The following is an 11,535-nucleotide window of genomic DNA, read 5'->3' as shown; positions in this document are numbered from 1 at the left end:
GTGTGTTCCTAGCCTGTGTTCCAGACCTCCTGCCGTTGCCCCTGACTACGATCCTTGCTGCCTGCCCCGACCTTCTGCTACGTCCGACCTTGCTTCTGTCTACTCCCTTGTACCGCGCCTATCTTCAGCAGTCAGAGAGGTTGAGCCGTTGCTAGTGGATACGACCTGGTCACTACCGCCGCAGCAAGACCATCCCGCTTTGCGGCGGGCTCTGGTGAAAACCAGTAGTGACTTAGAACCGGTCCACTAGCACGGTCCACGCCAATCCCTCTCTGGCACAGAGGATCCACCTCCTGCCAGCCGGCATCGTGACAGTAGATCCGGCTGAAGTCCCTCTGCCAGTTGTCGCCGACCTCACCACGGTGGTCGCCCAGCAGTCACAACAGATAGCGCAACAAGGCCACCAGCTGTCTCAACTGACCGTGATACTACCACAGCTTCAGCAATCATCTCCTCCGCCAGCTCCTGCACCTCCTCCGCAGCGAGTGGCCGCTTCAGGCCTACGACTATCCTTGCCGGATAAATTTGATGGGGACTCTAAATTTTGCCGTGGCTTTCTTTCTCAATGTTCCCTGCACTTGGAGATGATGTCGGACCAGTTTCCTACTGAAAGGTCTAAGGTGGCTTTCGTAGTCAGCCTTCTGTCTGGAAAAGCTCTGTCATGGGCCACACCGCTCTGGGACCGCAATGACCCCGTCACTGCCTCTGTACACTCCTTCTTCTCGGAAATTCGAAGTGTCTTTGAGGAACCTGCCCGAGCCTCTTCTGCTGAGACTGCCCTGTTGAACCTGGTCCAGGGTAATTCTTCCGTTGGCGAGTACGCCGTACAATTCCGTACTCTTGCTTCTGAACTATCCTGGAATAATGAGGCCCTCTGCGCGACCTTTAAAAAAGGCCTATCCAGCAACATTAAAGATGTTCTGGCCGCACGAGAAATCCCTGCTAACCTACATGAACTCATTCATCTAGCCACTCGCATTGACATGCGTTTTTCCGAAAGGCGTCAGGAGCTCCGCCAGGATATGGACTTTGTTCGCACGAGGCGTTTTTTCTCCCCGGCTCCTCTCTCCTCTGGTCCCCTGCAATCCGTTCCTGTGCCTCCCGCCGTGGAGGCTATGCAGGTCGACCGGTCTCGCCTGACACCTCAAGAGAGGTCACGACGCCGCATGGAGAATCTCTGCCTGTACTGTGCCGGTACCGAACACTTCCTGAAGGATTGTCCTATCCGTCCTCCCCGCCTGGAAAGACGTACGCTGACTCCGCACAAAGAGGAGACAGTCCTTGATGTCAACTCTGCTTCTCCACGTCTTACTGTGCCTGTGCGGATATCTGCCTCTACCTTCTCCTTCTCTACTATGGCCTTCTTGGATTCCGGATCTGCAGGAAATTTTATTTTGGCCTCTCTCATCAACAGGTTCAACATCCCGGTGACCAGTCTCGCCAGACCCCTCTACATCAATTGTGTTAACAATGAAAGATTGGACTGTACCATACGTTTCCGCACGGAGCCCCTCCTAATGTGCATCGGACCTCATCACGAGAAAATTGAGTTTTTGGTCCTCCCCAATTGCACTTCCGAAATTCTCCTCGGACTACCCTGGCTTCAACACCATTCCCCAACCCTGGATTGGTCCACTGGGGAGATCAAGAGTTGGGGTTCCTCTTGTTTCAAGGACTGCCTTAAACTGGTTCCCAGTTCTCCTTGCCGTGACCCTGTGGTTCCCCCTGTAACCGGTCTCCCTAAGGCCTATATGGACTTTGCGGATGTTTTTTGCAAAAAACAAGCTGAGACTCTACCTCCTCACAGGCCTTATGATTGTCCTATTGACCTCCTCCCGGGCACTACTCCACCCCGGGGCAGAATTTATCCTCTCTCTGCCCCAGAGACTCTTGCTATGTCTGAGTACATCCAGGAAAATTTAAAAAAGGGCTTTATCCGCAAATCCTCCTCTCCTGCCGGAGCCGGATTTTTCTTTGTGTCCAAAAAAGATGGCTCCCTACGTCCTTGCATTGACTACCGCGGTCTTAATAAAATCACGGTAAAGAACCGCTACCCCCTACCTCTCATCTCTGAACTCTTTGATCGCCTCCAAGGTGCCCACATCTTTACCAAACTGGACTTAAGAGGTGCTTATAATCTCATCCGCATCAGAGAGGGGGATGAATGGAAAACGGCATTTAACACTAGAGATGGACACTTTGAGTATCTGGTCATGCCCTTTGGCCTGTGCAACGCCCCTGCCGTCTTCCAAGACTTTGTTAATGAAATTTTTCGTGATCTCTTATATTCTTGTGTTGTTGTGTATCTGGACGATATCCTGATTTTTTCTGCCAACCTAGAAGAACACCGCCAGCATGTCCGCATGGTTCTTCAGAGACTTCGTGACAATCAACTTTATGCCAAAATGGAGAAATGTCTGTTTGAATGTCAATCTCTTCCTTTCCTAGGATACTTGGTCTCTGGCCAGGGACTACAAATGGATCCAGACAAACTCTCTGCCGTCTTAGATTGGCCACGCCCCTCCGGACTCCGTGCTATCCAACGTTTTTTGGGGTTCGCCAATTATTACAGACAATTTATTCCACATTTTTCTACCATTGTGGCTCCTATCGTGGCTTTAACCAAAAAGAATGCCAATCCTAAGTCATGGCCACCTCAAGCGGAAGACGCCTTTAAACAGCTCAAGTCTGCCTTTTCTTCGGCTCCCGTGCTCTCCAGACCTGACCCATCTAAACCCTTCCTATTGGAGGTTGATGCCTCCTCAGTAGGAGCTGGAGCGGTCCTTCTACAAAAAAATTCTTCCGGGCATGCTGTTACTTGTGGTTTTTTTTCTAGGACCTTTTCTCCGGCGGAGAGGAACTACTCCATCGGGGATCGAGAGCTACTAGCCATTAAATTAGCACTTGAGGAATGGAGGCATCTGCTGGAGGGATCAAGATTTCCAGTTATTATTTACACCGATCACAAGAACCTCTCCTATCTCCAGTCTGCCCAACGGCTGAATCCTCGCCAGGCCAGGTGGTCTCTGTTCTTTGCCCGATTTAATTTTGAAATTCACTTTCGGCCTGCCGATAAGAACATTAGGGCCGATGCTCTCTCTCGTTCCTCGGATGCCTCGGAAGTAGAGCTCTCTCCGCAACACATCATTCCTCCTGACTGCCTGATCTCCACTTCTCCAGCCTCCATCAGGCAAACTCCTCCAGGGAAGACCTTCGTCTCTCCACGCCAACGCCTCGGAATCCTCAAATGGGGTCACTCCTCCCATCTCGCAGGTCATGCGGGCATCAAGAAATCCGTGCAACTCATCTCTCGTTTCTATTGGTGGCCGACTCTGGAGACGGATGTTGTGGATTTTGTGCGAGCCTGCACTGTCTGTGCCCGGGATAAGACTCCTCGCCAGAAGCCCGCTGGTCTTCTTCATCCTCTGCCTGTCCCCGAACAGCCTTGGTCTCTGATTGGTATGGACTTTATTACAGACTTACCCCCATCCCGTGGCAACACTGTTGTTTGGGTGGTCGTTGATCGATTCTCCAAGATGGCACATTTCATCCCTCTTCCTGGTCTTCCTTCAGCGCCTCAGTTGGCAAAACAATTTTTTGTACACATTTTTCGTCTTCACGGGTTGCCCACGCAGATCGTCTCGGACAGAGGCGTCCAATTCGTGTCAAAATTCTGGAGGGCTCTCTGTAAACAACTCAAGATTAAATTAAACTTTTCTTCTGCCTATCATCCTCAATCCAATGGGCAAGTAGAAAGAATTAACCAGGTCCTGGGTGATTATTTACGGCATTTTGTTTCCTCCCGCCAGGATAACTGGGCAGATCTTCTACCATGGGCCGAATTCTCGTATAACTTCAGAGTCTCTGAATCTTCCTCCAAATCCCCATTTTTCGTGGTGTACGGCCGTCACCCTCTTCCCCCCCTCCCTACTCCCTTGCCCTCTGGTTTGCCCGCTGTGGATGAAATATCTCGTGATCTTTCCACCATATGGAAAGAGACCCAAAATTCTCTCTTACAGGCTTCATCACGCATGAAGAAGTTTGCTGATAAGAAAAGAAGAGCTCCCCCCATTTTTTCTCCTGGAGACAAGGTATGGCTCTCCGCTAAATATGTCCGCTTCCGTGTCCCTAGCTACAAATTGGGACCACGCTATCTTGGTCCTTTCAAAATTTTGTGCCAGATTAATCCTGTCTCTTACAAACTTCTTCTTCCTCCTTCTCTTCGTATTCCTAATGCCTTTCACGTTTCTCTTCTTAAACCACTCATCATCAACCGTTTCTCTCCCAAACTTGTTTCTCCCACTCCTGTTTCCGGCTCCTCGGACATCTTCTCCGTAAAGGAGATACTGGCCTCCAAGAAGGTCAGAGGGAAAACTTTTTTTTTGGTCGATTGGGAGGGTTGTGGTCCTGAAGAGAGATCCTGGGAACCTGAGGACAATATCCTAGACAAAAGTCTGCTCCTCAGGTTCTCAGGCTCTAAGAAGAGGGGGAGACCCAAGGGGGGGGGGTACTGTTACGCCGAGCGCTCCGGGTCCCCGCTCCTCCCCGGAGCGCTCGCTACACTCTCGCTACTGCAGCGCTCCGGTCAGATCCACTGACCCGGTGCGCTGCGATACCGCCTCCAGCCGGGATGCGATTCGCGATGCGGGTGGCGCCCGCTCGCGATGCGCACCCCGGCTCCCGTACCTGACTCGCTCCCCGTCGGTCCTGTCCCGGCGCGCGCGGCCCCGCTCCCTAGGGCGCGCGCGCGCCGGGTCTCTGCGATTTAAAGGGCCACTGCGCCGCTGATTGGCGCAAGTGGTTCTAATTAGTGTGTTCACCTGTGCACTCCCTATGTATACCTCACTTCCCCTGCACTCCCTCGCCGGATCTTGTTACCATTGTGCCAGTGAAAGCGTTTCCTTGTGTGTTCCTAGCCTGTGTTCCAGACCTCCTGCCGTTGCCCCTGACTACGATCCTTGCTGCCTGCCCCGACCTTCTGCTACGTCCGACCTTGCTTCTGTCTACTCCCTTGTACCGCGCCTATCTTCAGCAGTCAGAGAGGTTGAGCCGTTGCTAGTGGATACGACCTGGTCACTACCGCCGCAGCAAGACCATCCCGCTTTGCGGCGGGCTCTGGTGAAAACTAGTAGTGACTTAGAACCGGTCCACTAGCACGGTCCACGCCAATCCCTCTCTGGCACAGAGGATCCACCTCCTGCCAGCCGGCATCGTGACACTAACTACAGGGAGAGGGGGCTGTACTATCAAGAGCGAGGGGGCTGTACTAACGAGAGGGAGAGGGGGCTGTACTAACGAGAGGGAGAGGGGGCTGTACTAACGAGAGGGAGAGGGGGCTGTACTAACGAGAGGGAGAGGGGGCTGTACTAACGAGAGGGAGCTGTACTATCAAGAGCGAGGGGGCTGTACTAACTACAGGGAGAGGGGGCTGTACTAACTACAGGGAGAGGGGGCTGTACTAACTACAGGGAGAGGGGGCTGTACTATCAAGAGCGAGGGGGCTGTACTAACTACAGGGAGAGGGGGCTGTACTAACTACAGGGAGAGGGAGCTGTACTATCAACAGGGAGAGAGAGGGGGCTGTACTAACTACAGGGAGATAGGGCTGTACTATCAACAGGGAGAGGGGGCTGTACTAACTACAGGGAGAGGGGGCTGTACTAATTACAGGGAGAGGGGGCTGTACTAATTACAGGGAGAGGGGGCTGTACTAACTACAGGGAGAGGGGGCTGTACTAACTACAGGGAGAGAGAGGGGGCTGTACTAACTACAGGTAGAGGGAGCTGTACTATCAAGAGGGAGGGGGCTGTACTAACTACAGGGAGAGAGAGGGGGCTGTACTAACTACAGGGAGAGAGAGGGGGCTGTACTAACTACAGGGAGAGAGTGGGGGCTGTACTAACTCCAGGGAGAGTGAGGGGGCTGTACTAACTACAGGGAGAGAGAGGGGGCTGTACTAACTACAGGGAGAGAGAGGGGGCTGTACTATCAAGGGAGAGGGGGCTGTACTAACTACAGGGAGAGGGGGCTGTACAATCAAGAGGGAGGGGGCTGTACTAACTACAGGGAGAGGGAGGGGGCTGTACAATCAAGAGGGAGGGGGCTGTACTAACTACAGGGAGAGGGAGGGGGCTGTACTAACTACAGGGAGAGGGAGCTGTACTAACTATAGAGAGAGGGGGCTGTACTAACTATAGGGAGAGGGGGCTGTACTAACTATAGGGAGAGGGGGCTGTACTAACTATAGGGAGAGGGCCGTACTAACTATAGGGAGAGGGGGCTGTACTATCTATAGGGAGAGGGGGCTTTACTAACTATAGGGAGAGGGGGCTTTACTAACTATAGGGAGAGGGGGCTGTACTATCTATAGGGAGAGGGGGAGCTGTACTATCTATAGGGAGAGGGGGCTGTGCTAACTACAGGGAGAGGGGGCTGTACTAACTAGGGAGAGGGGGCTGTACTAACTATAGGGAGAGGGGGCTGTACTAACTATAGGGAGAGGGGGCTGTACTAACTACAGGGAGAGGGGGCTGTACTAACTAGGGAGAGGGCCGTACTAACTATAGGGAGAGGGGGCTGTGCTAACTATAGGGAGAGGGGGCTGTGCTAACTATAGGGAGAGGGGGCTGTACTAACTATTGGGAGAGGGCCGTACTAACTATAGGGAGAGGGGGCTGTACTAACTATAGGGAGAGGGGGCTGTGCTAACTATAGGGAGAGGGGGCTGCACTAACTATAGGGAGAGGGGGCTGCGCTAACTATAGGGAGAGGGGGAGCTGCACTAACTATAGGGAGAGGGGGCTGCACTATCTATAGGGAGAGGGGGCTGCACTAACTATAGGGAGAGGGGGCTGTACTAACTATAGGGAGAGGGGGCTGCACTATCTATAGGGAGAGGGGGCTGCACTATCTATAGGGAGAGGGGGCTGCACTAACTATAGGGAGAGGGCCGTACTAACTATAGGGAGAGGGGGAGCTGTACTATCTATAGGGAGAGGGGGCTGCACTATCTATAGGGAGAGGGGGCTGCACTAACTATAGGGAGAGGGCCGTACTAACTATAGGGAGAGGGGGAGCTGTACTATCTATAGGGAGAGGGGGAGCTGTACTATCTATAGGGAGAGGGGGCTGTACTAACTATAGGGAGAGGGGGCTGCACTAACTATAGGGAGAGGGCCGTACTAACTATAGGGAGAGGGGGAGCTGTACTATCTATAGGGAGAGGGGGAGCTGTACTATCTATAGGGAGAGGGGGAGCTGTACTATCTATAGGGAGAGGGGGCTGTACTAACTATAGGGAGAGGGGGCTGTACTAACTATAGGGAGAGGGGGCTGTACTATCTATAGGGAGAGGGGGCTGTACTATCTATAGGGAGAGGGGGCTGTACTATCTATAGGGAGAGGGGGCTGTACTAACTATAGGGAGAGGGGGCTGCACTATCTATAGGGAGAGGGGGCTGTACTAACTATAGGGAGAGGGGGCTGTACTAACTATAGGGAGAGGGGGCTGTACTAACTATAGGGAGAGGGGGCTGTACTAACTACAGGGAGAGGGGGCTGTACTAACTACAGGGAGAGGGGGCTGTACTATCTATAGGGAGAGGGGGCTGTACTAACTATAGGGAGAGGGGGCTGTACTATCTATAGGGAGAGGGGGCTGTACTAACTATAGGGAGAGGGGGCTGCACTATCTATAGGGAGAGGGGGCTGTACTAACTATAGGGAGAGGGGGCTGTACTAACTAGGGAGAGGGAGGGGGAGCTGTACTATCTATAGGGAGAGGGGGCTGTACTATCTATAGGGAGAGGGGGCTGTACTATCTATAGGGAGAGGGGGCTGTACTATCTATAGGGAGAGGGGGCTGTACTAACTATAGGGAGAGGGGGCTGCACTATCTATAGGGAGAGGGGGCTGTACTAACTATAGGGAGAGGGGGCTGTACTAACTATAGGGAGAGGGGGCTGTACTAACTACAGGGAGAGGGGGCTGTACTAACTATAGGGAGAGGGGGCTGTACTATCTATAGGGAGAGGGGGCTGTACTAACTATAGGGAGAGGGGGCTGTACTATCTATAGGGAGAGGGGGAGCTGCACTAACTATAGGGAGAGGGCCGTACTAACTATAGGGAGAGGGGGAGCTGTACTATCTATAGGGAGAGGGGGCTGCACTATCTATAGGGAGAGGGGGCTGCACTAACTATAGGGAGAGGGCCGTACTAACTATAGGGAGAGGGGGAGCTGTACTATCTATAGGGAGAGGGGGCTGCACTATCTATAGGGAGAGGGGGCTGCACTAACTATAGGGAGAGGGCCGTACTAACTATAGGGAGAGGGGGAGCTGTACTATCTATAGGGAGAGGGGGAGCTGTACTATCTATAGGGAGAGGGGGAGCTGTACTATCTATAGGGAGAGGGGGCTGTACTAACTATAGGGAGAGGGGGCTGTACTATCTATAGGGAGAGGGGGCTGTACTAACTATAGGGAGAGGGGGCTGCACTATCTATAGGGAGAGGGGGCTGTACTAACTATAGGGAGAGGGGGCTGTACTAACTAGGGAGAGGGAGGGGGAGCTGTACTATCTATAGGGAGAGGGGGCTGTACTATCTATAGGGAGAGGGGGCTGTACTATCTATAGGGAGAGGGGGCTGTACTATCTATAGGGAGAGGGGGCTGTACTAACTATAGGGAGAGGGGGCTGCACTATCTATAGGGAGAGGGGGCTGTACTAACTATAGGGAGAGGGGGCTGTACTAACTATAGGGAGAGGGGGCTGTACTATCTATAGGGAGAGGGGGCTGTACTAACTATAGGGAGAGGGGGCTGCACTATCTATAGGGAGAGGGGGCTGTACTAACTATAGGGAGAGGGGGCTGTACTAACTAGGGAGAGGGAGGGGGAGCTGTACTATCTATAGGGAGAGGGGGCTGTACTATCTATAGGGAGAGGGGGCTGTACTATCTATAGGGAGAGGGGGCTGTACTATCTATAGGGAGAGGGGGCTGTACTAACTATAGGGAGAGGGGGCTGCACTATCTATAGGGAGAGGGGGCTGTACTAACTATAGGGAGAGGGGGCTGTACTAACTATAGGGAGAGGGGGCTGTACTAACTACAGGGAGAGGGGGCTGTACTAACTATAGGGAGAGGGGGCTGTACTAACTACAGGGAGAGGGGGCTGTACTAACTATAGGGAGAGGGGGCTGTACTAACTATAGGGAGAGGGGGCTGTACTATCTATAGGGAGAGGGGGCTGCACTATCTATAGGGAGAGGGGGCTGTACTATCTATAGGGAGAGGGGGCTGCACTATCTATAGGGAGAGGGGGCTGTACTATCTATAGGGAGAGGGGGCTGCACTAACTATAGGGAGAGGGGGCTGTACTATCTATAGGGAGAGGGGGCTGTACTATCTATAGGGAGAGGGGGCTGTACTAACTATAGGGAGAGGGGGAGCTGTACTATCTATAGGGAGAGGGGGCTGCACTATCTATAGGGAGAGGGGGCTGTACTATCTATAGGGAGAGGGGGCTGTACTAACTATAGGGAGAGGGGGAGCTGTACTATCTATAGGGAGAGGGGGCTGTACTAACTATAGGGAGAGGGGGCTGTACTAACTAGGGAGAGGGAGGGGGAGCTATAGTAACTACTGTTCTAATTTCAGTTAAGTGTAGAGAGGGACACAGAGGAAAGCACGGAACGTCATTTATGCTACTACTATATACTGTGTATTGTGTGTGTGTTATATTACATTTGAGTAGCCGTATTAGTCCAGCGATGCAGATGCAAATCCAAAAATGTTGCAGTATCTTGTAATACCTTTTTTATTGGACTAACAGAATTTTGTAGAGGAAATTGTCCTGCTATAGGAACATAGACTAAGCAGTTACTTAATTATCAGTCTCCCCCCTCCCTCCCCCGTTTTCTCATCCTTATCTATTTATGGCCCATCTCAGTGTGAATTCTCCACATCTATTGTCTTAACCCCTGTATATCTGTGAGATGTAACCTGTGTCTTCTACTTGTGAGCTTAGATTTGCGTTGGACTTGATAAAGGGAGGAATCCCGAAAGCTTCTCTACAAAATTCTGTTATCGTGTTTCCCCGAAAATAAACCCTACCCCGAAAGTAAGCCCTAGCAGTATTTTCAGGGTGGGCTGCAATATAAGCCCTACCCCGAAAATAAGACCTAGGCCAGGGGTAATCAACTGGCAGACCACGGTCCAGATCTTGACCATGGCCGCCAGTAATGCCCGCAGACCCGACCTGTAGCAGTGTGGAGGATGGGGGGGGGGCTTTAGCAGTGTGGAGGATGTGGGCTGTAGCAGTGTGGAGGATGGGGGGCTGTGGGAGGATGGGGGGCTGTAGCAGTGTGGAAGATGGGTGGGGCATCCTCCACACTGCTACAGCCCCCCATCCTCCACACTGCTACAGCCCCCATCCTCCACACTGCTATAGCCCCCCATCCTCCCACAGCTCTCCACACTCCTGCAGCCCCCCCCCCCCCCCCATAAATAAATAAGCCCTACCCTGAAAATAAGGCCTAGTGTGTTTTTTTGGGACTAAAATTAATATAAGACCCGGGCTTATTTTCGGAGAAACACGGTAGTCTAATAAAAAAGGTATTACAAGATACTGCAACATTTTGGGATTTGCATATATATATATACATACATACATACCGTATATACTCAAGTATAAGCCGAGTTTTTCAGCACGATTTTTCGTGCTGAAAACACCCCCCTCGGCTTATACTCGAGTGAACTCTCCGCCCTCAGTGGTCTTCAACCTGCGGACCTCCAGAGGTTTCAAAACTACAACTCCCAGTAAGCCCAGGCAGCCATCGGCTGTCCGGGCTTGCTGGGGGTTGTAGTTTTGAAACCTCTGGAGGTCCGCAGGTTGAAGACCACTGCGGCCTTCGACATCATCCAGCCCCCTCTCACCCCCTTAAGTTCTGTACTCACCTCTGCTCGGCGCTGCAGGACTGTCCGGTGGGGAGGTCGTCCGGTGGGATAGTGGTTCCGGGCTGCCATCTTCACCGGGGGGGCCCTCTTCTCCACGCTTCGGGCCCGGAATAGAGGCGTTGTCTTGACGACGACGCAGAGGTACGTTCATTACCAACGTCCCTCTGCGTCATTGTCAAGGCAACGCCTCTATTCCGGGCCCGAAGCGCGGAGAAGAGGCCCCCCGGTGAAGATAGCAGCCCAGAACCACTATCCCACCGGACAACCTCCCCACTGGACAGTCCTGCAGCACCGGACCAGCGCCGAGCGGAGGTGAGTACAGAACTAAAGGGGGTGAGAGGGCGCTGGATGATGTCGAAGGCCGCAGTGGTCTTCAACCTGCTGACCTCCACAGGTTTCAAAACTACAACTCCCAGCAAGCCCGGACAGCCGATGGCTGCACGGGCTTGCTGGGAGTTGTAGTTTTGAAACATCTGGAGGTCCGCAGGTTGAAGACTACTGTATCAGACATTGACAAGCGGTGATGATGATGACATGTGGTGATGATGACAAGGAGATGATGAAGAGGGGGGGTG

The sequence above is a fragment of the Hyla sarda genome, unplaced genomic scaffold (assembly GCF_029499605.1).
Source record: "Hyla sarda isolate aHylSar1 unplaced genomic scaffold, aHylSar1.hap1 scaffold_301, whole genome shotgun sequence".
Classification (NCBI taxonomy): Eukaryota; Metazoa; Chordata; class Amphibia; order Anura; family Hylidae; genus Hyla; species Hyla sarda.
Note: the sequence above shows the minus strand (reverse complement) of the source record.